The sequence below is a fragment of the Oncorhynchus gorbuscha genome, linkage group LG03, assembly GCF_021184085.1.
Source record: "Oncorhynchus gorbuscha isolate QuinsamMale2020 ecotype Even-year linkage group LG03, OgorEven_v1.0, whole genome shotgun sequence".
Classification (NCBI taxonomy): Eukaryota; Metazoa; Chordata; class Actinopteri; order Salmoniformes; family Salmonidae; genus Oncorhynchus; species Oncorhynchus gorbuscha.
Window position 1 is genome coordinate 92,322,422 of NC_060175.1, and position 27,300 is coordinate 92,349,721.

General features: G+C 42.8%; 1 protein-coding gene across 2 annotated transcripts in view; it reads right to left on the reverse strand.

The window, feature by feature from the left end:
- Window positions 1–27,300, reverse strand: part of LOC124032216 (cAMP-dependent protein kinase inhibitor gamma-like) — a 35,551-nt gene that overhangs the window by 3,397 nt on the left and 4,854 nt on the right. Inside the window, exon 1 of one of the 2 annotated variants that reach the window (XM_046344461.1) lies at window positions 9,259–9,423. The exons of the other annotated variant lie outside the window; for it this stretch is intronic. The gene's annotated coding sequence lies outside the window, so the exon portion shown is untranslated. Of the gene's footprint in view, window positions 1–9,258; window positions 9,424–27,300 lie in introns of those variants that run through there. 2 annotated transcript variants of the gene reach the window in all.

Below are 27,300 nucleotides of genomic sequence, written 5' to 3' on the forward strand. Positions count from 1 at the left end.
CAGCAGACATTAGCTACTCATTCCTCCCTGCTGGGTCTTCCTCTTCTCAGCAGACATTAGCATCTCATTCCTCCCTGCTCGGTCTTCCTCTTCTCAGCAGACATTAGCTACTCATTCCTCCCTGCTGGGTCTTCCTCTTCTCAGAAGACAGCTTAGCTACTCATTCCTCCCTGCTCGGTCTTCCTCTTCTCAGCAGATATTAGCTACTCATTCCTCCCTGCTGGGTCTTCCTCTTCTCAGCAGACATTAGCTACTCATTCCTCCCTGCTGGGTCTTCCTCTTCTCAGCAGACATTAGCTACTCATTCCTCCCTGCTGGGTCTTCCTCTTCTCAGCAGACATTAGCTACTCATTCCTCCATGCTGGGTCTTCCTCTTCTCAGAAGACATTAGCTACTCATTCCTCCCTGCTGGGTCTTCCTCTTCTCAGCAGACATTAGCTACTCATTCCTCCCTGCTGGGTCTTCCTCTTCTCAGCAGACATTAGCATCTCATTCCTCCCTGCACGGTCTTACACTTCTCAGCAGACATTAGCTACTCATTCCTCCCTGCTGGGTCTTCCTCTTCTCAGCAGACATTAGCATCTCATTCCCCCCTGCTGGGTCTTCCTCTTCTCAGCAGACATTAGCATCTCATTCCTCCCTGCTGGGTCTTCCTCTTCTCAGCAGACATTAGCATCTCATTCCTCCCTGCTGGGTCTTCCTCTTCTCAGCAGACATTAGCATCTCATTCCTCCCTGCACGGTCTTACACTTCTCAGCAGACATTAGCTACTCATTCCTCCCTGCTGGGTCTTCCTCTTCTCAGCAGACATTAGCATCTCATTCCTCCCTGCTCGGTCTTCCTCTTCTCAGCAGACATTAGCTACTCATTCCTCCCTGCTGGGTCTTCCTCTTCTCAGAAGACATTAGCTACTCATTCCTCCCTGCTCGGTCTTCCTCTTCTCAGCAGATATTAGCTACTCATTCCTCCCTGCTGGGTCTTCCTCTTCTCAGCAGACATTAGCTACTCATTCCTCCCTGCTGGGTCTTCCTCTTCTCAGCAGACATTAGCTACTCATTCCTCCCTGCTGGGTCTTCCTCTTCTCAGCAGACATTAGCTACTCATTCCTCCATGCTGGGTCTTCCTCTTCTCAGAAGACATTAGCTACTCATTCCTCCCTGCTGGGTCTTCCTCTTCTCAGCAGACATTAGCTACTCATTCCTCCCTGCTGGGTCTTCCTCTTCTCAGCAGACATTAGCATCTCATTCCTCCCTGCTGGGTCTTCCTCTTCTCAGCAGACATTAGCTACTCATTCCTCCCTGCTGGGTCTTCCTCTTCTCAGAAGACATTAGCTACTCATTCCTCCCTGCTGAGTCTTCCTCTTCTCAGAAGACATTAGCTACTCATTCCTCCCTGCTGGGTCTTCCTCTTCTCAGCAGACATTAGCATCTCATTCCTCCCTGCTGGGTCTTCCTCTTCTCAGAAGACATTAGCTACTCATTCCTCCCTGCTGGGTCTTCCTCTTCTCAGCAGACATTAGCTACTCATTCCTCCCTGCTGGGTCTTCCTCTTCTCAGCAGACATTAGCTACTCATTCCTCCCTGCTGCGTCTTCCTCTTCTCAGAAGACATTAGCTACTCATTCCTCCCTGCTCGGTCTTCCTCTTCTCAGCAGACATTAGCTACTCATTCCTCCCTGCTCGGTCTTCCTCTTCTCAGCAGACATTAGCATCTCATTCCCCCCTGCTGGGTCTTCCTCTTCTCAGCAGACATTAGCATCTCATTCCTCCCTGCTGGGTCTTCCTCTTCTCAGCAGACATTAGCATCTCATTCCTCCCTGCTGGGTCTTCCTCTTCTCAGCAGACATTAGCATCTCATTCCTCCCTGCTCGGTCTTACACTTCTCAGCAGACATTAGCTACTCATTCCTCCCTGCTGGGTCTTCCTCTTCTCAGCACACATTAGCATCTCATTCCCACTGGTGTAAAGTACTTAAGTAGTACTTCAAAGTATTTTTACTTAAGTAGTTTGTTGGGGTATCTGTACTTTACTATTTATATTTCTGACAACTTTTACTTCACTACATTCCTAAAGAAAATACATTTTCCTTGACACCCAAAAATACTTGTTACTTTGACAGGACAATGGTCCAATTCACACACTTATCAAGTGAACTTCCCTTGTCATCCCTACAGCCTCTGATCTGGCGGACTCACTCATTTGAAATTAATACTTTTACTTTTGATACTTAAAGGATCGGAGCCTTTTTTTCAATTTTCGCCTAAAATAACATACCCAAAAGGAACTGCCTGTAGCTCAACGCCTGAAGCAAGGATATGCATATTCTTGATACCGTTTGAAAGGAAACACTTTGAAGTTTGTGGAAATGTTAAATTAATGTAGGAGAATATAACACATTAGATCTAGTAAAAGATAATACAAAGAAATTGTTTTTTTTGCTTTGTTTTTGTTCCATCTTTGAAATATGCAAGAGAAATGCCAAGATATGACACAGGAATCTCGGCGCAATTTAGATTTTGGCCACTAGATGGCAGCAGTGTATGTGCAAAGTTTTAGACTGATTCAATGAAACATTGGATTTCTGTTCAAAATGTTGTATCAAGACTGCCCAAATGTGCCTAATTGGTTTATTAATACATTTAAGTTCATAACTATGCACTCTCCTAATAGCATAGTAATATTTCACTGTAATAGCTACTGTAATTTGACAGTGCAATTGGATTCACAAGAATTTAAGCTTTCTGCCCTTATCAGATGTGTCCTGGGAAATGTGCATTACTTACAATCTCATGCTAATCACGATCCTGTAGAAGTTAACTATATTTAAAACAAAATACTTTTAGACTTTTACTCAAGTAGTATTTTACTGGGTGACTCACTTTTACTTGAGTCATTTAAAAAAGTTATCTTTTACTCAAGTATGACATTTGAGTACTTTTTCCACCACTGCTCATTCCTCCCTGCACGGTCTTCCTCTGCTCAGCAGACATTAGCTACTCATATCAAACATCTCCAATCGAAAATCAAATCAAGAATCGGCTTTCTATTCCGCAACAAAGCCTCCTTCACTCACGCTGCCAAGCTTACCCTAGTAAAACTGACTATCCTACCGATCCTCGACTTCGGCGACGTCATCTACAAAATTGCTTCCAACACTCTACTCAGCAAACTGGATGCAGTTTATCACATTGCCATCCGTTTTGTCACTAAAGCACCTTATACTACCCACCACTGCGACTTGTATGCTCTAGTCGGCTGGCCCTCGCTACATATTCGCCGCCAGACCCACTGGCTTCAGGTCATCTACAAGGCCATGCTAGGCAAAGCTCCGCCTTATCTCAGCTCACTGGTCACGATGGCAACACCCATCCGTAGCACGCGCTCCAGCAGGTGTATCTCATTGATCATCCCTAAAGCCAACACCTCATTCGGCCGCCTTTCGTTCCAGTACTCTGCTGCCTGTGACTGGAACGAATTGCAAAAATCGCTGAAGTTGGAGACTTTTATCTCCCTCACCAACTTCAAACATCAGCTAGCTGAGCAGCTAACCGATCGCTGCAGCTGTACATAATCTATTGGTAAATAGCACACCCATTTTCACCTACCTCATCCCCACAGATTTTATTTACTTTTCTGCTCTTTTGCACACCAATATCTCTACCTGTACATGATCATCTGATCATTTATCACTCCAGTGTTAATCTGCAATATTGTAATTATTCGCCTACCTCCTCATGCCTTTTGCACACATTGTATATAGACTCCCCTTTTTTTCTCTGTGTTATTGACTTGTTAATTGTTTACTCCATGTGTAACTCTGTGTTGTCTGTTCACACTGCTATGCTTTATCTTGGCCAGGTCGCAGTTGCAAATGAGAACCTGCTCTCAACTAGCCTACCTGGTTAAATAAAGGTAAAATAAATAAATAAATCCTCCCTGCTGGGTCTCCCTCTTCTCAGCTTACATTAGCTACTCATTCCTCCCTGCTCGGTCTTCCTCTTCTCAGCTCACATTAGCTACTCATTCCTCCCTGCTCGGTCTTCCTCTTCTCAGCTCACATTAGCTACTCATTCCTCCCTGCTCGGTCTTCCTCTTCTCAGCTCACATTAGCTACTCATTCCTCCCTGCTCGGTCTTCCTCTTCTCAGCTCACATTAGCTACTCATTCCTCCCTGCTCGGTCTTCCTCTTCTCAGCTCACATTAGCTACTCATTCCTCCCTGCTCAGTCTTCCTCTTCTCAGCCCACAGTAAATTGGGTCATGGATCTTGCCAGGGACTACAATACTATACAGCTAGCTCGTGGTTTCAGGAGAACAGGTGGGTGGAGGAAAAAAATCTGCTCCAAAAATAAGAGACAATCTGTTCCATTTAGAAGTAGGGCCTTCCTCTGGAAAAGAGATGAGGAAGACTATCTGGTAGCAGTTTAAACCAGGCCAAACACGGAACTCAACTATTGTTTGAAACAGTGACACGTAGCAAAATCATTTGTATACCAGGCTACGAATCTGTCAGACGATTATAGGCAGCTGGACAAGTGGACATATCCTACTCCAACAATCAAACACTTCCCTCCCCCTCCAACCGTCATTAAGAATCGGGCATAGCTGGCCCCAAAGCCTCAACGTGGCATGGCCAACAGCATTACAAAGACTTGATTAAACATCTGAACATCAACTAGGAGCATAACCAAATCAAATTGTATTTGTCACATACAGTAAACATACTTAGCAGATGTTATTGCAGGTGTAGCGAAGTGCTTGTGCTACATAATCTGATAGTCAAGGTCACATGTCCCCACAGATAAGCCACTTGGACAAAGCACTGAACCACAAAGAATGGAGAAAGAAAGTTGGCAGCCAAAGCTAGGCCTTCTCTCCCATGCATTGACACAATAACCCAGGGTTGGGTGTTTCCCAAATACTTTCACTCACATCACATTCCTTCAGTATCACTCAGAGGAATGGCTTCCTCTGTACAGAATATTTTCTACCGTGCCAAATGAGAAGTACCCAGGGTCAGAGTAAAGCAGGGCAGCTGTGCCTAACCAGGGCTGCTTTAGAATGAGCAATGAGCAGGAATGTGCAGATAGTCCAATAGAATTACTAGAATGGCCATTCCCATTCAAGTCAATGAGGTGTACCAGTCAAATGGCTAGCTGTTTATGTAACAGAACAACTTTACGTCCGTCCCCTCGCCCATACCTGGGCGCGAACCAGGGACCCTCTCGCCCATAACTGGGCGTGAACCAGGGACCCCTCGCCCATACCTGGGCGCGAACCAGGGACCCTCTCGCCCATACCTGGGCGCGAACCAGGGACCCTCTCGCCCATACCCGGGCGCGAACCAGGGACCCTCTCGCCCATACCTGGGCGCGAACCAGGGACCCTCTCGCCCATACCTGGGCGCGAACCAGGGACCCTCTCGCCCATACCCGGGCGCGAACCAGGGACCCTCTGCACACATCGACAACAGTCACCCTCGCCCATACCCGGGCACGAACCAGGGACCCTCTGCACACATCGACAACAGTCACCCTCGAAGCATCGTTACCCATCGCTCCACAAAAGCCGCGGCCCTTGCAGAGCAAGGGGAACTACTACTTCAAGGTCTCAGAGCAAGTGACGTAACCGATTGAAACGCTATTTAGCGCACACCGCTAACTAAGCTAGCCGTTTCACATTCGTTACATTTAGTCTGTTTTATAAATGTGCAGTAAGCATACAACAACTAAGGAAATGGCAACTCGTTGCCATTCTGACAAAAAAGGTATGCCACTTGTTTTCAACATCTGAACAAAGTGGATAGGCTAGCATGCTTTTCAAACAGTTGAGACGAACAGAATGTTGTGTTCATAACTCAACTGTTATGACTTGTTAGTTGAATTCAGAGCTTGTGAAATTATACAAAGATCCAAGTTGGCACAACTTGAAATATAAATATTAGTTGGCTACTTGCACAAGCACGTGGGCAGTGTACTTGACCTTTACAATTGTACAACAAAGCTTATTTAGAGGGGGAAAAAACAAATTAGACTTTTAGATATGACTTTTAGGCCGTATCACTCAGCCCTAACTGCAACCAGGTTTACCCTCAGTTTACCACTTGCCTATGGTCTATGGTTGAAGTTTGTTTACCCATAAATTACAGTTTAAAAATCAATGGTAACTCAATATATTAGCCAACAGACCGCTTCATAAAGGAGGCTCCTGAAAGGTCCTGAAAAGGGCAGAGCAGGAGAGGAAACTGGACTCAGCTGCAGCTTCTAAACACTACCAAAGTAATGTCACAGGTATTCTTTCAGCCCAGACAAACTCCTCCTTAATCCTCTACAGGAAATCGCTACACTACAATAAGTGACACTAATGTGCATTTACAATGTCCTATGAATCTCTGAACAAGCGGTGATTCTCAGAAAGAGGGTGGGCTTTCATTGGCTCCATAAAGAATATATCACTATTGTAAAGTGTGATAGTGTGGGGGGGCTCACAGATTGGATAAAGGGATTTGTTTACAGTATATGAACATCGGTAGCCTAGCGGTTAGAGCGTTGGGCCAGTAACTGAACGGCTGCAGTTTCGAACAGCCGAACCGACAAGGTCATTTTTCCCCCCTATGTGCCCCATGAGCAAGGCACTTAACCCTAATTTGCTCCAGGGGTGCTGTACAACTATGGCTGACCCTGTAAAACAACACCTATCATACTACTATGGCTGACCCTGTAAAACAACACCTATCATACTACTATGGCTGACCCTGTAAAACAACACCTATCATACTACTATGGCTGACCCTGTAAAACAACACCTATCATACTACTATGGCTGACCCTGTAAAACAACACCTATCATACTACTATGGCTGACCCTGTAAAACAACACCTATCATACTACTATGGCTGACCCTGTAAAACAACACCTATCATACTACTATGGCTGACCCTGTAAAACAACACCTATCATACTACTATGGCTGACCCTGTAAAACAACACCTATCATACTACTATGGCTGACCCTGTAAAACAACACCTATCATACTACTATGGCTGACCCTGTAAAACCACACATTTCACTGCACTTATAAGGTGTATGTGACAAAACATCTCAACTCAGCAAAAAAAGAAAATAGCCCTTTTTCAGGACCCTGTCTTTCAAAGATATTTGGATTTTTACAAATTAACTTCACAGATCTTCATTGTAAAGGGTTTAAACACTGTTTCCCATGTTTGTTCAATGAACCATAAACAATTAATGAGCATGCACCTGTGGAACGGTCGTTAAGACACTAACAGCTTACAGACTGTCGGCAATTAAGGTCACAGTTATGAAAACTTAACACTAAAAGGAGGCCTTTCTACTGACTGAAAAACACCCAGGGTCCCTGCTCATCTGCGTGAACTTGCCTTAGACATGCTGCAAGGAGGCATGAGGACTGCAGATGTGGCCAGGGCAATAAATTGCAATGTCAGAACTGTAAGACGCCTGAGACGGCGCTACAGGGAGACAGGACGGACAGCTGATCGTCCTCGCAGTGGCAGACCACGTGTAACAACAACTGCACAAGATCGGTACATCCGAACATCACACCTGCGGGACAGGTACAGGAAGGCAAAAACAACTGCCAGAGTTACACCAGGAACGCACAATCCTTCCATCAGTGTTCAGACTGCCAGCAATAGGCTGAGAGAGGTTGGACTTAGGGCTTGTAAGCCTGTTGTAAGGCAGATCCTCACCAGACATCACCGACATCAACGTCGCCTATGGGCACAAACCCAGCGTCGCTGGACCAGACAGGGCTGGCAAAAGGTGCTCTTCACTGACGAGTCACGGTTTTGTCTCACCAGGGGTGAAGGTCAGATTTGCGTTTATCGTCAAAGGAATGAGCGTTACACCGAGGCCTGTACTCTGGAGCAGGATTGATTTGAAGGTGGAGGGTCCGTCATGTTCTGGGGCGGTGTGTCACAGCATCATCAGACTGAGCTTGTTGTCATTGCAAGCAATTATTGGGAAGACATTCTCCTCCCTCATGTGGTACCCTTCCTGCAGGCTCATCGTGACATGACCCTCCAGCATGACAAGGCCACCAGCCATACTGCTCGTTCTGTGCGTGATTTCCTGCAAGACAGGAATGTCAGTGTTCTGCCATGGCCAGTGAAGAGCCCAGATCTCATTCCCATTGAGCACGTCTGGGACCTGTTGGATCGGAGGGCGAGGGCCATTCCCCCCAGAAATGTCCGGAAACTTGCAGGTGCCTTGGTGGAAGAGTGGAGTAACATCTCACAGCAAGAACTGGCAAATCTGGTGCAGTTCATGAGGAGGAGATGCACTGCAGTACTTAATGCAGCTGGTGGCCACACCAGTTACTTTTGATTTTGACCCCCCCTTTGTTCAGGGACACATTCTTCCATTTCTGTTAGTCACATGTCTGTGGAACTTGTTCAGTTTATGTCTCAGTCGTTGAATCTTGTTATGTTCATACAAATATCTACACAAGTTTGCTGAAAATAAAAGCAGTTGACAGTGAGAGGTCCTGTCTTTTTTTGCTGAGTTTATAGAAAATAATGTAATAGGACCGCAACACACACACCAACATCATCATCAACAAAAGCCTGTGATCAGCCCGTGAATAGAATGAATATGACTCAGCAATGCTTTCACTGATCCATTAGGGAGAGAGGCTGGTCCAATTCCACCAGTCTTTTAAATCACTCTGTAATAACCTCACATTATCTGGCATAACCTGCACAAAGAAACCCCGCCTCACTGTCTTCTAAACCCATTAAGGCTGTATCCTGGCCAATTTGGAAACTGTCAACTAATTTCACTGCATTTATTGACAGAGGGGAAAGCTAGGCTACACATGACTGAATCCAACTGTCTCTCATAGTAACAAGAATAGTCACGCAAGATTATCTCCTGCCTGGTTGCTTTGGGGATCTGTTCGATATATTTAAGCTATAGTAAAAGGCATTAAGATGTCATTATTATAGGCTAACCATGTTAGTGAGACAATAAGAATGATCAAAACAGCAGCCCATTTTGGAAGGATAATATTAATAGCAGAATAAAATGTATTTTCTGAAATAGGGATGCAAAATAAAACAGGAAACCATGAGCAACCAGCGGAGTAGAAATGGGACACTCAACTGTCCTAACATTCCTGTCCAGCCAAACAGCCTTTCTAAAAATATATGTATAATCAAACCATATGGCACATTCAAGTCAGAATATTCAGAAAGAAATATGGTAGTTCTCCAGCTTACCAAAATAAATCAGCAGTGAAGAGTGTAGCTACACAAACTCCAGTTTTACAGAACCCAGAAGACTGTGTAAAGCAGGCAGCCGTCCATTGAGGCTCTCTCTGGGAAAGAAAGCCAAGTGTGTCTCAGCCATGGCACAGTGCCTCCCTCCACTCCTTCCCTCTTCTAACCGAGTGTCAATGAATCACTGGGAGTGTCTGGGTGCTGTCCGTTCTCATGCCTTCAGCAGCTGCTGCCTGCATTGACTACCAGCCCACTCCACAACACTGGGGAGTTGTATTTCCTCCAGACAGCCAGATTAGTAGTGTTGTCCTACACGGTTCTTCCGTTTATTTCATACATAAATAAAACCTTGTCTATTGAATACTGGTGGTGAGTATGTGCCCCAGCTCAGTATATGGGCCTTTCCATGTAAAACTCCCCATGAGCAAGTTCATGGATGCTAAGTCTAGAGTATATTTTTGAGAAATTAAGGCACATACATTTTTCAACCATTTTCCATCCCAAAAATGTGGAATAAGCAAAGGCTTTGATTTCTGGTCAAACAGATGGAAAAGGGGTCTTGGAATTTTTTTAAAGAGTTTAAGAAATATTGCCTAGTGTCTTGTCATTCGGTTACCAAAAACCCACATATTCTAAAATAATCTCCTAAAGACAAAGGATAATCAAAGTTCACAGAAGTAACAAGGCAGACCAATCAATTAGTGTTTTTACTGATAACAATTTGATTTAAGTGATTAAAACGCTTCATTCTGTTACCAAATCGGTAATAGAATGAACACTAAACAGAATATAAAAAAAAAAAAACTGCAATGTTGATTAAGGGCTTGTAAGTAAGCATTTCACTGTAAGGTCGACACCAGTTGTATTCGGCACGTGGCAAATAAAATTTGATGGACTTTAATATTCATACGAGGCCGCTGGACCTAGGTGTGAAGACTTCATTTCCCCTGATAGTGAGTAGTACAAGTTGTGAGACAGAAAGCTAGCCTGGTATGAGACAGAAAGCTAGCCTGGAGAGAGAACTTCCAGCAGTTTGCGTTTGTCAAGTAAGGAATTCCCCTGACTGACTGAGGGAGGCTGAGGCTCTGACATCTTTGCCAAGTTTTATTTAAACATGTCACTAGGGCTTTTCAGCACTTTACAACTGCAGCTGCCCTCATTGCTCACTATGTAAATCTCAGCCAAATTGTTCCCATAGCTACAGAGTACAGACCATCAGTAAGGGATAATACACTATTTGATACAATCCGTTTTCCCCCTCTTGATGCTGTTGAAACATGTTGAAAGGCAGATAAATAGAAAAGAAAGCGTGTCTGAGTTTTGTTCCCCATCACTAATCCCATCCAGTTGTTGTATCTTTCTAACAGCTCAAGGATAGGTAAAGGTATGACCAAAGCCTGCATATAACAAAAGCAACTATTAGCGTAAAAGTGACAATGAACTGATGAATAAAACAATAGATAATCGAGCTAGCTTGATGTGTAAAGCTACTTTAAAAGGTTACTGTTAAATCAAAACAAGCCTTAGATGCAGGATAATCTTGACAGGAAGAAGAGCCAACACTTCACAACTGTCAAAAACAACTCGATATTCAATTTGCATTTCTTGAACGATAATCTGAATCATTGTGTGTTGGAAGTGAGTGGTGGCGTGAGCAGAGCAGTAATGGAGTATCAGTGAAAGTGTTTAGTAGCGCACGCTGTAGCAAGAACATTTTGCACCCATCATTGACAAGTTCCGTTGGAAATGATCCTACTGAACACAACCCTTCTGCTTTAGGACCTTCGGTTGGAGGATGACATCAGAGGCTTCACCCATCGTCCCTCACATGACAACTCACCACATCTCAGAAAGTCCTTCATAACTTCCACGTGTTCTCAAGGTGCCTATTCAAGTAACTTACTGCTCCCTGAATAACTCACTGCTTCACTGAATAACTTGCTGCTCCCAGGCCCACTGAATAAAAACCTACATAATCTAGGCTACTGTAACACTTCAAGTTCAGCCCTGACATCACATCCACTCATGTTGTTTTAAAATAGGCCAAGGATCTTTTTATTTATTTAAAGGAGCACAACGTTCATTTTCTTTTTTACCTGAAACGTAATGTGGAAATAACAGACAGTTCAATATTTATCTTGCTTCACAGGTTCGTCAAGGCAAAGCAGAACCCTACTTGACGCCCAAAACCAGATGGCAAAGTTATCATAAACAAGAATAAATCATGTCACAATACAGGTAGAATACATCCTGTACAGTAGGCGGTCTGTTCTCTTCTTGGCATAGTTCAGTGTCTTACAGACTGCCTAAAGCTGGGTCAATATCAACTCCCTGTGGACCAGGTTTAAATGACAATGTATGGTCCACGGTGACTTCAATGGAACCACACCACATGGCCACAATAGAGTATAGTGGCTTCACACTAAGGCAAAGCATCTCTCTCTCTCACTCACACACACACACACACACACTTGAGGGCAAAGCAGCAGATGGAGTCCATGGGTGGAAGTAGCGCTGTAAATAAACTAAAATGAATCATTCCTTCTACTCTCTTGTCCAGAATGCATTAGAGATGTGTGTAGATGACCCCACCCTGTCAGCCAGACACATGACAATGAATGTACTGTAGAAACATGCCCAACCCAGCCTCAACAGTAAGGAGATTCCCCAGTGTGTGTGTAGGACTGCACACATCACAGCTGAGGTGGCATCAGCAGTGGGTGTTAACAGCTTTAGAAGACAACTGCTGCTGTAAACAGTCCAAAGCACTCATCTTCATAAAACACACACATTTTGGATTTTGCCCTTTTCCCATGCTGCTAAATCATAATTGTTTTACTATTGTGACAAAGTTCAATCAGGATAAAAATGGTATGTTATTTTCCAGAGACTGTGGGAAAGGTACAATGTGCCGTTTTTATTTATTTATTTAAGATGTGATGCATCTTTCTTAGCCGTCTAAACAAACACTGATCAGCACAATGGAATGTTATAAGGCCTACCTAACCATGTTGAAAATGTTCAAGATTAATGTTCAGTATGACATGTAATACTCAAAACATTTACTAATATCCTCTTTTGTATACTTAAAGTAAAAGGCTAAGTTATAGGTATATGTCAAGCAGATGAATATGGGTTTATCATAGAGATAATGCTTTGTCTGAGCAGGGTCCATGCTGGTCTCTTCATATCTGTTCACTACCGTGGGGAGAGAGGGAGACAAGGGTCATGGTGGTTATGGTGACAGGACCTCGTCAATATCAAGTCTATTTCTGCTCCTCTATTTTTTTTTATTATAAAAAGGTCCAATGAAGCCGTTTTTTTTATCTCAAGATCAAATTATTTCTGGGTAACTATTAAGTACCTTACTAATAAAATAAAAAGTCAAAAAGGTTTGGAACTCTTTCTTAATGGCCTATTAACATATTTACCAGCCGGGGATGTCACCAGGCATGCCAACATTCCCTCCCACCAGAACAGCCTGAAATTTCAGGTGGTATTCTCAAACAGCTCTTACTCCTAATTATCATATTTTTTTACATTTCAATGTCAGTCCTTGCTGATGGAAGGAGGTTTTCACTCAAAATCTCACAATACATGGCCCCATTCATTCTTTCCTTTACATGGATCAGTCGTCCTGGTCCCTTTGCAGAAAAACAGCCCCAAAGCATGATGTTTCCAGCATGATGTTTGGATGCAACTCAGCATTCTTTGTCCTCCAAACACAACAAGTTGATTTTTTTATTTTTCTCCCAATCTTCTTCTGGATCATTCAAATGCTCTCTAGCAAGCTTCAGACAGGCCTGGACATGTACTGGCTTAAGCAGGGGGACACGTCTGGCACTGCAGGATTTGAGTCCCTGGCGGCGTAGTGTGTTACTGATGGTAGGCTTTGTTACTTTGGTCCAAGCTCTCTGCAGGTCATTCACTAGTTCCCCCCGTGTGGTTCTGGGATTTTTGATCACCATTCTTGTGATCATTTTGACCCCACGGGGTGAGATCTTGCGTGGAGCCCCAGATCGAGGGAGATTATCAGTGGTCTTGTATGTCTTCCATTTCCTAATAATTGCTCCCACAGTTGATTTCTTCAAACCAAGCTGCTTACCTATTGCAGATTCAGTCTTCCCAGCCTGGTGCAGGTCTACAATTTTGTTTCTAGTGACTGTTTGAGGTTGTGGACAGGTGTCTTTTATACTGATAACAAGTTCAAACAGGTGCCATTAATACAGGTAACGAGTGGAGGACAGAGGAGCCTCATTTGGTCTGTCATAGTTGAAGTGTACCTATGATGAAAATTACAGGCCTCATATTTTTAAGTGGGAGAACTTGCACAATTGGTGGCAGACTAAATACTTTTTGCCCCACTGTACATGTCATCTAAGCACTTACATAGCGAATGGAATACGCTTTTCCCATGGTTCATTTTCATGACAGCCAGGTAGGCTATACTCCTGTTGTAAAGAGAAGCAATGTGCATTATATTAGGAAAGTTGAGAAATAAATGTAGTAGGCCTAGCCTATAGAACGTTTTTAAGAGGCAATCACTCTGTTCTCATGCTTTTGCATAGCCTATAGAAATGTTGCACAACATGAGCTCATGTGCTCCCATTAAGTGTTTGATTAGATTTGACACATTGATGTCAGAGTGACTAGAGGGACAACACAGTCCTGAGTACCACAGTTAGAAAGTTTGGTAGGATACTAATGACCATCAGCAGCATCAGAGCTTGGAGATGCCTAATTACCGAGACTAAACATTCAGTGTGGCAGTAATACGGTTACCGTAAAAGCCCTAACTGTGGCTAAATAAGGCAATCAGGAACAGGGTCTTGTTTTTTCCTTTACATCTTTAGATGACTAAAAACACCCTGCTATGTACAGTTGAAGTCAGAAGTTGACATACACCTTAGTCAAATACATTTAAACTCAGTTTCACAATTCATGACATTTAATCCTAGTAAAAATTCCCTGTTTTAGGTCAGTTAGGATCATCACTTTACTTTAAGAATGTAAACTGTCAGAATAATAGTAGAGTGAAAGATTTATTTCAGCTTTTATTTCTTTCATTACATTCCCAGTGGGTCAGAAGTTTACATTACACTCAATTACTATTTGGTAGCATTGCCTTTAAATTGTTTAACTTGGGTCAAACGTTTTGTGTAGCCTTCCACAAGCTTCCCACAATAAGTTGGGTGAATTTTGGCCCATTCCTCCTGACAGAGCTGGTGTAACTGAGTCAGGTTTGCTCGCATACGCTTTTTCAGTTCCGCCGACAAATATTCTATAGGATTGAGGTCAAGGTTTTGTGATGGCCACTCCAATACCTTGACTTTGTTGTCCTTAACCTGTTACTCCTGCCCCCTACTTTTTCGAACATTCTGTTAAAAATCACGCAACATTTCAGCGCCCTGCTACTCATGCCAGGAATATAGTATATGCATATGATTAGTATGTGTGGAGAGAAAACACTCAGACGTTTATAAAACTGGTTAAATCACGGCTGTGACTATAACAGAACGTGCGTTTCATCGAAAAGCGCAGGAAAATCTGATCACTGAAAATGGGAAAATATATCCATGCGCCACTTCAACCCATTGTTAAACGTGAACCACATTAAATGGGGCCGAGGTTGCAATACCTACAGCTTCCACATGATGTCAACAGTCTTGTCATTTGCCTACGATTCGTTTCTTGGTCAAACAGACACGAGGCAGCGCAGTTCTTCCGGTCTCTGACCGTATATTTTGGTTGAGATTTACCCGGACATTATTTCCAGACGTACAGCTATAGAATATACATCGCCTCGTGATCAATTTGATCGCTTAACGTTTACTAATACCTAAAGTTGCATTACAAAAGTATTTTGAAGTGTTTTGTGAAAGTTTATCATCGACTTTTTAAATAAAAAAAAATGACGTTACGTTATAAAACGCTATTTTTTTCCTTGATCTTCATAGATCGATATCTAGGCTATATATGGACCCCTCCCAGTTAGGGGTCCATATCTAGGCTATATATGGACCCCTCCCAGTTAGGCCCCCTCCCAGTTAGGGGGAGTGATGAGCTCTACAGCAGAGTCTCACAACTCAATCGCTGGTTGAAAACTGTTTTCTGCCCCTCCCAAAAGATAGAATTTGTAGATAATTGGCCCTCTTTCCAAGCCTGACCTGCTGAGGAGTGACGTACTCCATCCTAGCTGGAGGGGTGCTCTCATCTTATCTACCAACATAGACAGGGCTCTAACTCCTCTAGCTCCACAATGAAATAGGGTGCAGGTCAGGCAGCAGGCTGTTAGCCAGCCTGCCAGCATAGTGGAGTCTGCCCCTAGCACAGTCAGTGTAGTCAGCTCAGCTATCACCATTGAGACCGTGTCTGTGCCTCGACCTAGGTTGGGCAAAACTAAACATGGCGGTGTTCGCCTTAGCAATCTCACTAGGATAAAGACCACCTCCATTCCTGTCATTATTGAAAGAGATCATGATACCTCACATCTCAAAATAGGGATACTTAATGTTAGATCCCTTATTTCAAAGGCAATTATAGTCAATGAACTAAATCACTGATCATAATCTTGATGTGATTGGCCTGACTGAAACATGGCTTAAGCCTGATCAATTTACTGTGTTAAATGAGGCCTCACCTCCAGGCTAAACTAGTGACCATATCCCCCGTGCATCCCGCAAAGGCGGAGGTGTTGCTAACATTTACGATAGCAAATTTCAATTTACAAAAAAAAAAGACGTTTTGAGCTTCTAGTCATGAAATCTATGCAGCCTACTCAATCACTTTTTATAGCTACTGTTTACAGGCCTCCTGGGCCATATACAGCGTTTCTCACTGAGTTCCCTGAATTCCTATCGGACCTTGTAGTCATAGCAGATAATATTCTAATCTTTGGTGACTTTAATATTCACATGGAAAAGTCCACAGACCCACTCCAAAAGGCTTTCGGAGCCATCATCGACTCAGTGGGTTTTGTCCAACATGTCTCTGGACCCACTCACTGTCACAGTCATACGCTGGACCTAGTTTTGTCCCATGGAATAAATGTTGTGGATCTTAATGTTTTTCCTCTTAATCCTGGACTATTGGACAACCATTTTATTACGTTTGCAATTGCAACAAATAATCTGCTCAGACCCCAACCAAGGAACATCAAAAGTCGTGCTATAAATTCACAGACAACACAAAGATTCCTTGATGTCCTTCCAGACTTCCTCTGTCTACCCAAGGACGTCAGAGGACAAAAATCAGTTAACCACCTAACTGAGGAACTCAATTTAACCTTGCGCAATACCCTAGATGCAGTTGCACCCCTAAAAACTAAAAACATTTCTCATAAGAAACTAGCTCCCTGGTACACAGAAAATACCCGAGCTCTGAAGCAAGCTTCCAGAAAATTGGAACGGAAATGGCGCCACACCAAACTGGAAGTCTTCCGACTAGCTTGGAAAGACAGTATCGAAGAGCTCTTACTGCTGCTCAATCATCCTATTTTTCTAACTTAATTGAGGAAAATAAGAACAATCCGAAATTCCTTTTTGATACTGTCGAAAAGCTAACTAAAAAGCAGCATTCCCCAAGAGAGGATGACTTTCACTTTAGCAGTGATAAATTCATGAACTTCTTTGACGAAAAGATTATGATTATTAGAAAGCAAATTACGGACTCTTCTTTAAATCTGCGTATTCCTTCAAAGCTCAGAGTCTGCACAACTCTGCCAGGACCTAGGATCAAGAGAAACGCTCAAGTGTTTTAGTACTATATCTCTTGACACAATGATGAAAATAATCATGGCCTCTAAACCTTCAAGCTGCATACTGGACCCTATTCCAACTAAACTACTGAAAGAGCTGCTTCCTGTGCTTGGCCCTTGTATGTTGAACACAATAAACGGCTCTCTATCCACCGGATGTGTACCAAACTCACTAAAAGTGGCAGTAATAAAGCTTCTCTTGAAAAAGCCAAACCTTGACCCAGAAAATATACAAAACTATCGGCTCGAATCTTCCATTCCTCTCGAAAATTTTAGAGAAGGCTGTTGCGCAGCAACTCACTGCCATCCTGAAGACAAAACAACGTATACGAAATGCTTCAGTCTGGTTTTAGACCCCATCATAGCACTGAGACGGCACTTGAAGGTGGTAAATGACATTTTAATGGCATCGGACCGAGGCTCTGCATCTGTCCTCGTGCTCCTAGACCTTAGTGCTGCTTTTGATACCATCGATCACCACATTCTCTTGGAGAGATTGGAAACCCAAATTGGTCTACACGGACAAGTTATGGCCTGGTTTAGATCTTATCTGTCGGAAAGATATCAGTTTGTCTCTGTGAATGGTTTGTCATCTGACAAATCAACTGTAAATTTCGGTGTTCCTCAAGGTTCCATTTTAGGACCACTATTGTTTTCACTATATATTTTACCTCTTGGGGATGTTATTCGAAAATATAATGTTAACTTTCCCTGCTATGCGGATGACACACAGCTGTACATTTCAATGAAACATGGTGAAGCCCCAAAATTGCCCTTGCTAGAAGCATGTGTTTACGACATAAGGAAGTAGATGGCTGCAAACTTTCTACTTTTAAACTCGGACAAAACAGAGATGCTTGTTCTAGGTACCAAGAAAGAAAGAGATCTTCTGTTGAATCTGACAATTAATCGTAATGGTTGTACAGTCGTCTCAAATAAAACTGAAGGACCTCAGCGTTACTCTGGACCCTGATCTCTCTTTTGAAGAACATATCAAGACCATTTCAAGGACAGCTTTTTTCCATCTACGTAACATTGCAAAAATCAGAAACTTTCTGTCCAAAAATGATGCAGAAAAATTAATCCATGCTTTTGTCACTTCTAGGTTAGACTACTGCAATGCTCTACTTTCCAGCTACCCGGATAAAGCACTAAATAAACTTCAGTAAGTGCTAAATACGGCTGCTAGAATCCTGACTAAACAATTTGATCATATTACTCCAGTGCTAGCCTCTACACTGGCCTCCTGTCAAAGCAAGGGCTGATTTCAAGGTTTTACTGCTAACCTACAAAGCATTACATGGGCTTGCTACTACCTATCTCTCTGATTTGGTCCTGCCTTACATACCTACACGTACGCTACGGTCACAAGATGCAGGCCTCCTAATTGTCCCTAGAATTTCTAAGCAAACAGCTGGAGGTAGGGCTTTCTCCTATAGAGCTCCATTTTTATGGAATGGTCTGCCTACCCATGTCAGAGACGCAAACTCAGTCTCAACCTTTAAGTCTTTACTGAAGACTCATCTCTTCAGTGGGTCATATGATTGAGTGTAGTCTAGCCCAGGAGTGGGAAGGTGAACGGAAAGGCTCTGGAGCAACGAACCGCCCTTGCTGTCTCTGCCTGGCCGGTTCCCCTCTTTCCACTGGGATTCTCTGCCTCTAACCCTATTACAGGGGCTGAGTCACTGGCTTACTGGGGCTCTCTCATGCCGTCCCTGGAGGGGGTGCGTCACCTGAGTGGGTTGATTCACTGATGTGGTCATCCCCCCCCCTTGGGTTGTGCCATGGCAGAGATCTTCGTGGGCTATACTCAGCCTTGTCTCAGGATGGTAAGTTGGTGGTTGAAGATATCCCTCTAGTGGTGTGGGGGCTGTGCTTTGGCAAAGTGGGTGGGGTTATATCCTTCCTGTTTGGCCCTGTCCGGGGGTATCCTCGGATGGGGCCACAGTGTCTCCTGACCCCTCCTGTCTCAGCCTCCAGTATTTATGCTGCAGTAGTTTGTGTCAGGGGGCTGGGGTCAGTTTGTTATATCTGGAGTACTTCTCCTGTCCTATTCGGTGTCCTGTGTGAATCTAAGTGTGCGTTCTCTAATTCTCTCCTTCTTTCTCTCTCTCTCGGAGGACCTGAGCCCTAGGACCATGCCCCAGGACTACCTGACATGATGACTCCTTGCTGCCCCCAGTCCACCTGGCTGTGCTGCTGCTCCAGTTTCAACTGTTCTGCCTTATTATTATTGGACCATGCTGGTCATTTATGAACATTTGAACATCTTGGCCATGTTCTGTTATAATCTCCACTCGGCACAGCCAGAAGAGGACTGGCCACCCCACATAACCTGGTTCCTCTCTAGGTTTCGGCCTTTCTAGGGAGTTTTTCCTAGCCACCGTGCTTCTACACCTGCATTGCTTGCTGTTTGGGGTTTTAGGCTGGGTTTCTGTACAGCACTTTGAGATATCAGCTGATGTACGAAGGGCTATATAAATACATTTGTTTTGATTTGAGAGGAGCTATAGGAAAACAGGCTAATTGAAATAGCTGGAACGGAATTAATGGAACCGAGTCAAACATGTGGTTTCCAAATATGGTATAAATAATGAAACCAGCTCTGCACTAATTCAGGGTTGGGTAAATTACTTACTAAATTAAATCAGTTACGATTACTGTTCAAAATTATAATCAGTAACGTAACTTTTGGATTATCTTCCCCTTAAAGGCCCAGTGCAGTCCAAAACATGTTTTTTTCCTGTGTTTTATAAAGTATATATTTACACACTGAGGAAGGAATACTATGGTGAAATTGTGAAAATGATGATATGCGATAAGAGCCGTTGGAAAACACTGCCTGAAATTTCAGCCTGTTTTGGTGGAATGGAGCTTGGCCTGCCGGGTGAATTGGTTAATAGACCAATAAGAATTTCCAAACCTCTGCCAATAACAGCCACTTTTTTATATTGTTTTACTCAAACCAATCCCAGACAGCCATAGCAAAATTCTTGTTTGAGAAATTGCGCTTTGCTAAGAAGCTGTTTATTTTTGACCATTTTAATTTAAAACAATCACAGAGTCGTGACGTGACTATCATTGTGATGACTGTTATTAATTGAATAATTACCTGTTTAATTATTACGCTATTAAATTAGTCATGTAACAATTAACTTATTAGGAATTTAGGGCACCACGGGAAAGGTTTATTTAACGAGTTACCGTCTCCAGAATTAACTTAATAACAACAAATCCCTAGCGGACAAACACAATGACACTTGTTACATTTACATTTAGCAGACGCTCTTATCCAGAGCGACTTACAAATTGGTGCATTCACCTTATGACATCCGCATTCACCTTATGTTACACAAGATGGAGATTTAAAGAGAGCAAGAGAGAAAAACTACGCTTAGTTTAGCACTAATACCTTGCCCCGAACTGCCGTTCCTTTGGGTAAGAAGTAATGTAATGATGTATCTCTTTTGGGCCCTCTGATGGCCTCGTCTTTCATTCTCAGGTGTAAGTCTCTGATTGTCCACAAGAGGGCACAATGTCCTTAGTTGTCTGTGTACTGGCACTCGTTCTGGAAGAGGAGTCTCCAGAGGACAGCTAATCAGCCATGTCGATGATCCCAGAGAGGTGATGAAAGCAGTGTAGGACACGATGATTCGAGGAGAATAACTGGATGGTCCTACTTAAATTCACCTTCTTAGATACTGCTACTCAACCGTAGCATTGATTGTTAAGAGGTTCTTGTCTTCAACCTCGTGTTGTGTTTTGGGGGTCACATCTATCTTAGCCCACGCTGCAGCCCATTTTAGTCTGATATGTTAATTCTCAACTCAAATGCTTTATACCCTTGGGTAAAAAGTGGGCGTTTACATCAGGCTGACAAGCTCTCTGGGTTACCTGGTGAGTGGCTAGTTACGAAGTAAGGTATCAATTTACTATGATCTCATTAGTGAACTAAAACACAATCGTATCATCACAAAAACATTATCTTTATCCTGGATATTTTCCACACAACGTAAAGTATATAAACATGATATACACCGTATGAAAACTCAAGCAAAATTCTCATAACATCTTCATGCACCTTTTAATGACATCACAAAATAGACATATTTTCCACATTCCATCTCTCATCATTCCCAATATTCAAATGTTGAAATATATTGTCCCAGTGTCCATGGTTTTATGATGTAGTTTAAGGCGGAAAACTTCACAAGACACAAAGACATTCCAGTCACCCAAACTAGGCCCCTAATGGAATCGTCTGCTACCTATGGTTTATGATCGACATGCGATGTCATAACATCCATCCCACATCCATCCCTCTTCAGGAGAGAGAGCTCTGTAGAGCTGATCCACTATAACCTGATCTTCTGGATCCTCACAAGAGAGTCTTAACAACAATAAGAAAATTATAACCCAGAAGAAGACAAAAAAGGATCCATCAAACACATTTGGTGTGTCATCAACGACTTGTGGTCAGACTCACTCAGGTGGAACCAATTTAAAAGTCATTGAGAAAACCAAAAAGTGTCTATTTTTTCACAAATACCTTCTCTGAATTTAAAAGTAATCTAAGAAATAGTTTAGTTTTTCAAAAGCATCTGACAATATTTGTTATGGTAACTAGGTTTTCACATTTTGGGGAATATTCAGGTGGAAACTTTCCGTGGGAATTAACGGGAATATATGCAATTAATACCATTTATGTTTTTGCATTGGATATATTTACCATATTAAATGGAGACAGAGACATAAACCTTTTACCTTATCATAAGTAGACAATTACAAATGATTAAATCCTTCCAATAGAAATAAAAACAATTTAGTTACATATTGAACTTTAATTAAATGAGTCGACTCGTCACATGGAATGATTTCACTGAACAACAAAAAGGGAATATATCCATCGCATCTCCTAAAAACATTTTCAACATACATTTGCAAAATGATAGAAACTAAAGTCTAGAAACTAAAGCTTTGGTTGGCTTTCTCTCAGGCTTCCATTTCTTCTCCCTGGACCTTCTCAATGTCCACCTCTTGAACATCAGACTGAGGCCTCATCTTCACTGTCACTTTCCAACCTTGAGGATGGCTCATTGTCAGGCTCAAAAAGACTCAAATTTGCTCGGATGGCCACCAATTTTTCAACCCTTGTATTGGTCAGCCTATTGCGTGCTTTGTTGTGTGTTCCCGGACCAGTTGCGTTCCGAGGCGGCTGATGTTGGTGGGATTTGGAGGATGATGAGGCAACAGGGAAAGAACCTCATATCCATGACTGCCATATTTCATCTCCATCCCAAAGCCCTTACTTGGAAGTGTACTTCACCAGATTGCCAAGAACCTTGCCCTCATCCAGGCCAAGGCGGCGAGACACAGTAGTGATGCCACCATAGGACTTGTTGATCTCTGCACCAGACAGGATGCTCTTACCAGCATACTTGGGGTCCAACATGTACACTGCAGCGTGGACGGGCTTCAGGCAGAAATCTTCACGCTTTTTGATGTATTTCAGAATGGCAGTTTCCTCCGCTTGGAGCAACAGTGAAGAGGCCAGGGCAGTACAGATTTCTTACATCTGCAAGCAGAGTCTGAACATCAGACAGGATGGCATTGTCTCCCTCAATCCGAGCAATGGCTAATGCTATAGCTTTCAGGAGTTTCAGGCTGCTTACCATTCTCTCCCAATATACATCACCCAGGAGGATACTCTTGATGGGGCTGTCCATATCAGCAGACTGTGATATGGCCATTTCTTGGAGACTGTCAAACATGATGACATCACCACCCCAACGGGTGTTGCTGGGCAGCTTCAATGTGGTGATCTTATTCTTCTCACTTTGCTCAGTGAGGTAGATTGCTGCTATAACTTGATGACCCTTACCTAACATAACTAACCATTTCCTTGGCTCTCTTGTAGAGTATCCATTGTTTTCAGTGCCATGATGTCCTTGAGGAGCAGATTCAATGCACGAGCAGCACAGCCAATGGGTGTGATGTGAGGGTAGGACTCCTCCACTTTAGACCAAGCAGCCTTCATGTTCACAGCATTGTCTGTCATCAGTGCAAATACCTTCTGTGGTCCAAGGTCCTTAACGGCCACCTTCAGCTTATCTGCCATGTAGAGAACAGTGTGTCTGTTGTCCTTTGTGTCTGTGCTCTTGTAGAATAATGGTTGAGGGGTGGAGATTTAGTTAATTATTCCATTCCCACAAACATTCAACCACCCATCAGAGATTATTGCAATACTGTCTGCTTTCTCTATGATTTGCTTGACCTTCACTTGAACTCTGTTGAACTCTGCATCCAGCAAATGAGTAGATAAAGCATGTCTGGTTGGAGGGGTGTATGCTGGGCGAAGAACATTTAGAAATGTCTTCCAATACACATTGCCTGTGAGCATGAGAGGTGAACCAGTTGCAGACACAGCTCGAGCAAGACATTCATCAGCATCTCTCGGACTACGTTCCTTCATTGAGTCAAAAACACTTCTGATTCCAGGAGGACCATGAGCTGTTGCTATCTATAAGGTGTCCAATTCATCATTCGTCTTTTTTTTGACACAGTATTTGCAAATGCACACAGCTTTTCTTTCTACATTAGCTGCAATGAAATGTCTCCACACATCAGATAGTGCCCGTGGCATTTTCCTGTAAAGTTTAGAAAAAAATGAATTTCAAAAAACTAATACAATTTCATGTACAGATAAATAGTTAAGAACTTAGATTAAACAACTCCTTTGTAAAATAAATGTTTTAAAAATGAATGTTAGGAAACAGGTAAATTAACACTCAGTTAGCAGGCACAAGCAAGCTAAAACCCTCATGGTAGCAAAAACTAACTAGCAGAAATTGTTAAGTTAGAAATTATGTAAAACACTTTTCTGTAGGCTACTATTTACTAGTTATAAAAATAAATTGTATGTATGCCATATAAAATGTATTCACGCCACCCGGTATTATCATCAAAACTTACCAGAAAGCATGTAGTCCTTGGCTCAGACCGTGTAGTTGTGTAGGATCAACAGCATCTCATTAGTGTGCAAGATCTTGAGAATCAGCTGTACATGTGATGGAAGAATGCACTATGCATGCAGAGGGTTACAATTCCATTGAATTGGGGATAGTTTAACCAAAATATGCCACAAGACCTAGAATTGCCTTGTGTATCCCACAAAGGTGCACCGCTAACTTTTTTGAAGAATTTAAGCAATATTCCCAAAATACCTGGTCTTAACTTCCCATGGAAAATGTACGGAAATTGAACAGATGGTTTCCAAACCTAAAAGTAACTGATTAGTTTGTTTTTTGTAATCGGATTTTATGTAACTGATTACATGCACTTGTTACTGTCACGTCCTGACCATAGAGAGCCTTTATTTTCTATGGTGGAATAGGTCAGGGCGTGACTGGGGAAGTTAGTCTAGTTTCTATTTTCTATGCGGGGTTCTAGGTTGTTTTTTCTATGTTGGTTTCGGTATGATTCCCAATTAGGAGGCAGCTGGCTATCGTTGTCTCTAATTGGGGATCATACTTAAGTAGCATTTTTCCATCTGTGGGTTATGGGATAGTGTTTATGTTTTGAGTTAGTGGTGTAGTCACGGTTCGTTCATTGTTGGTTTATTGTTTTGTCTTTGCTAAAGTTTCACTTCTTTAATAAATTGTGTGGAACTCAACGTACGCAGCTGCGCCTTGGTCCGTTAATTCTACAAACGACCGTGACAGTTACTCCCCAACCCTGAATGTAGTAAATTAAAATGGAGCAATTAAATCTGCGTTGCTAGTTGGTTACCCACACATGTTATTGCGATATTAACGTTGATCATTAACGTTATTCTAAGAGGGACTCAATCATACCGACTTATCCCTCATTCTTTTACATGTCCTTAATGACTAAGCCCACACAGTTATTTTGCTAAACCAATAAACATCTCGACTTACTAAAAAGCCAAAGTGAAGGGTAATATGAAAATCATATGGCGCACGACAAATGAAAGACAAGGAGTTAATTTGGATCAAAAAGAATAAAAAAATCTGTGGTCTATAGATGAGTGTGTATGCCTGCGTGTCTATAATATAATCGTGCATAAGTACTACTTCTCTTCCTGACAGTCACTTGGTCACAGGAAAGAAAGAGTGGTTGTGGTACTTACCTCTTTCCCAGCCAGTGATGGAGCTAAACATCAAATGTCCTATAGCCTAATCTAACTACAGAGCATGGAACATGGTTAGAGGTCAGTGGAGTACTGAGTAGGTGACTACTGACAAAAACACAGCCTGCAAATGTGTAAACACATCTCCCATAATTAGAGAGGGAGTAGAAGACTAAAATATAATGCCCATTAATAGTTATGAATGTACACACATGCTGGATATTTCTATAGATTGGAGATTGCCTCCAGCCTCCAGTATTTATGCTGCAGCAGTTTGTCGGGGGGCTAGGGTCAGTTTGTTATATCTGGAGTACTTCTCCTGTCCTATCCGGTGTCCTGTGTGAATTTAAGAATGCTCTCTCTAATTCACTCTCGCTCTCTCGGAGGACCTGAGCCCTAGGACCATGCCTCAGGACTATCTGACATGATGACTCCTTTCTGTCCCCAGTCCACCTGGCCGTGCTGCTGCTCCAGTTTCAACTGTTCTGCCTATGATTATTATTATTTGGCCATGCTGGTCATTTATGAACATTTGAACATCTTGGCCATGTTCTGTTATAATCTCCACCCGGCACAGCCAGAAGAGGACTGGCCACCCCACATAACCTAGAGAGGAACCAGGCTTCTTCCTAGGTTTTGGCTTTTCTAGGGAGTTTTTCCTAGCCACCGTGCTTCTACACCTGCATTGCTTGCTGTTTGGGGTTTTAGGCTGGGTTTCTGTACAGCACTTTGATATATCAGCTGATGTACAAAGGGCTATATAAATACATTTGATTTGGATTTGATATAGAGCAACCAAATGCTTTACACATTTTAGACTGAAGTCTGTGGGCACTATGCTTATAGTTCTAGATCACTTCTCTCCGTCCAGTAACATATTTTGTATTGTGTAAGAAAGATAGTCCTGAATACTAGGGATGCACTGACATGACATTTTTGGCCGATACCGATATCCAATATTCAAAATTTTAGCGGCCTTTTAAGCATTCTAGTACAGTTAAATAGTTAACAAACAGCGGTCTAAGGCACTGCATCTCAGTGAAAGAGGCGTCACTACAGTCCCTGGTTTGAATCCAGGCTCTCTCACATCCGGCCGTGATTGGGAGTCCCATAGGGCAGTGCACAATTGGTCCAGCGCCGTCTGGGTCTGGCAGTCATTGTAAATAAGAAGTTGTTCTTAAATTACTTGCCTAGATAAGTCACACACACACACACACACGTTATTTTGATGGCATTTACATGACCCCATTACCAGTAAAACATAATCAAAATCTTTTTCACTTAATTGCTGTGCCGTTACATTGTTAATTTGTTCAGTCATTTAATTCTCAACCAGGATGTCCTTATACATGTCAAGCAGTGAAGTTTCAGCTCTCTGTCCATGGCCTCTCTTCCTCGGTGCGCACTGTCACTGTGTCCGTTTCCATCTTGTCCAGCTGTGTATTGTTTTTATTTGACCTTTAATTAGGCAAGTCAGTTAAGAACAAATTCTTATTTTCAATGACGGCCTAGGACGGCCTAGGAACAGTGGGTTAACTGCCTGTTCAGGGGCAGAATGACAGATTTGTACCTTGTCAGCTCGGGTTTTGAACTTGCAGCCTTCCGGTTACTAGTCCAACGCTCTAACCACTAGGCTACCCTGCCGTGTCCAGCTGTGTATGTAACATTTCATGTAAACCCTGTTTCTTGTCTGCGTAAAAGTAGCAGTCCTTGCACCGAGCATGGTGGCGACACTGTAAAGAGACTCAGAGAGAATGCCACAAATCGCTTGTTCACAGCCTCAAGTACTTTTGTCAATTTAACCCCACAGTCTGTATTGGCAGTTTTGTTGAGCAGCCGTTTCAATGCCATGACAGAGGGTATCACGCCTGCTGCAGACGCAGTTGATACGCTTATTTCGCAAGTTATTTGAATGGCGCTAAGAGTGTTTTCATGTTGCCAAGTTTCAAACGTGCAGCAGTGGTATGAGAACCAGCACATTCTTGAGCATGCAATACAGCTTTCCTCCATGTGAAATCCTCATCAACCCAATTGCCAGGTCACAATTGTAAATGAAAACTTGTTCTCAACTTGCCAACCTGGTTAAATAAAGTTGAAATAAATCAAATAAAAATATACCCACTGTGCGGTCAGACTC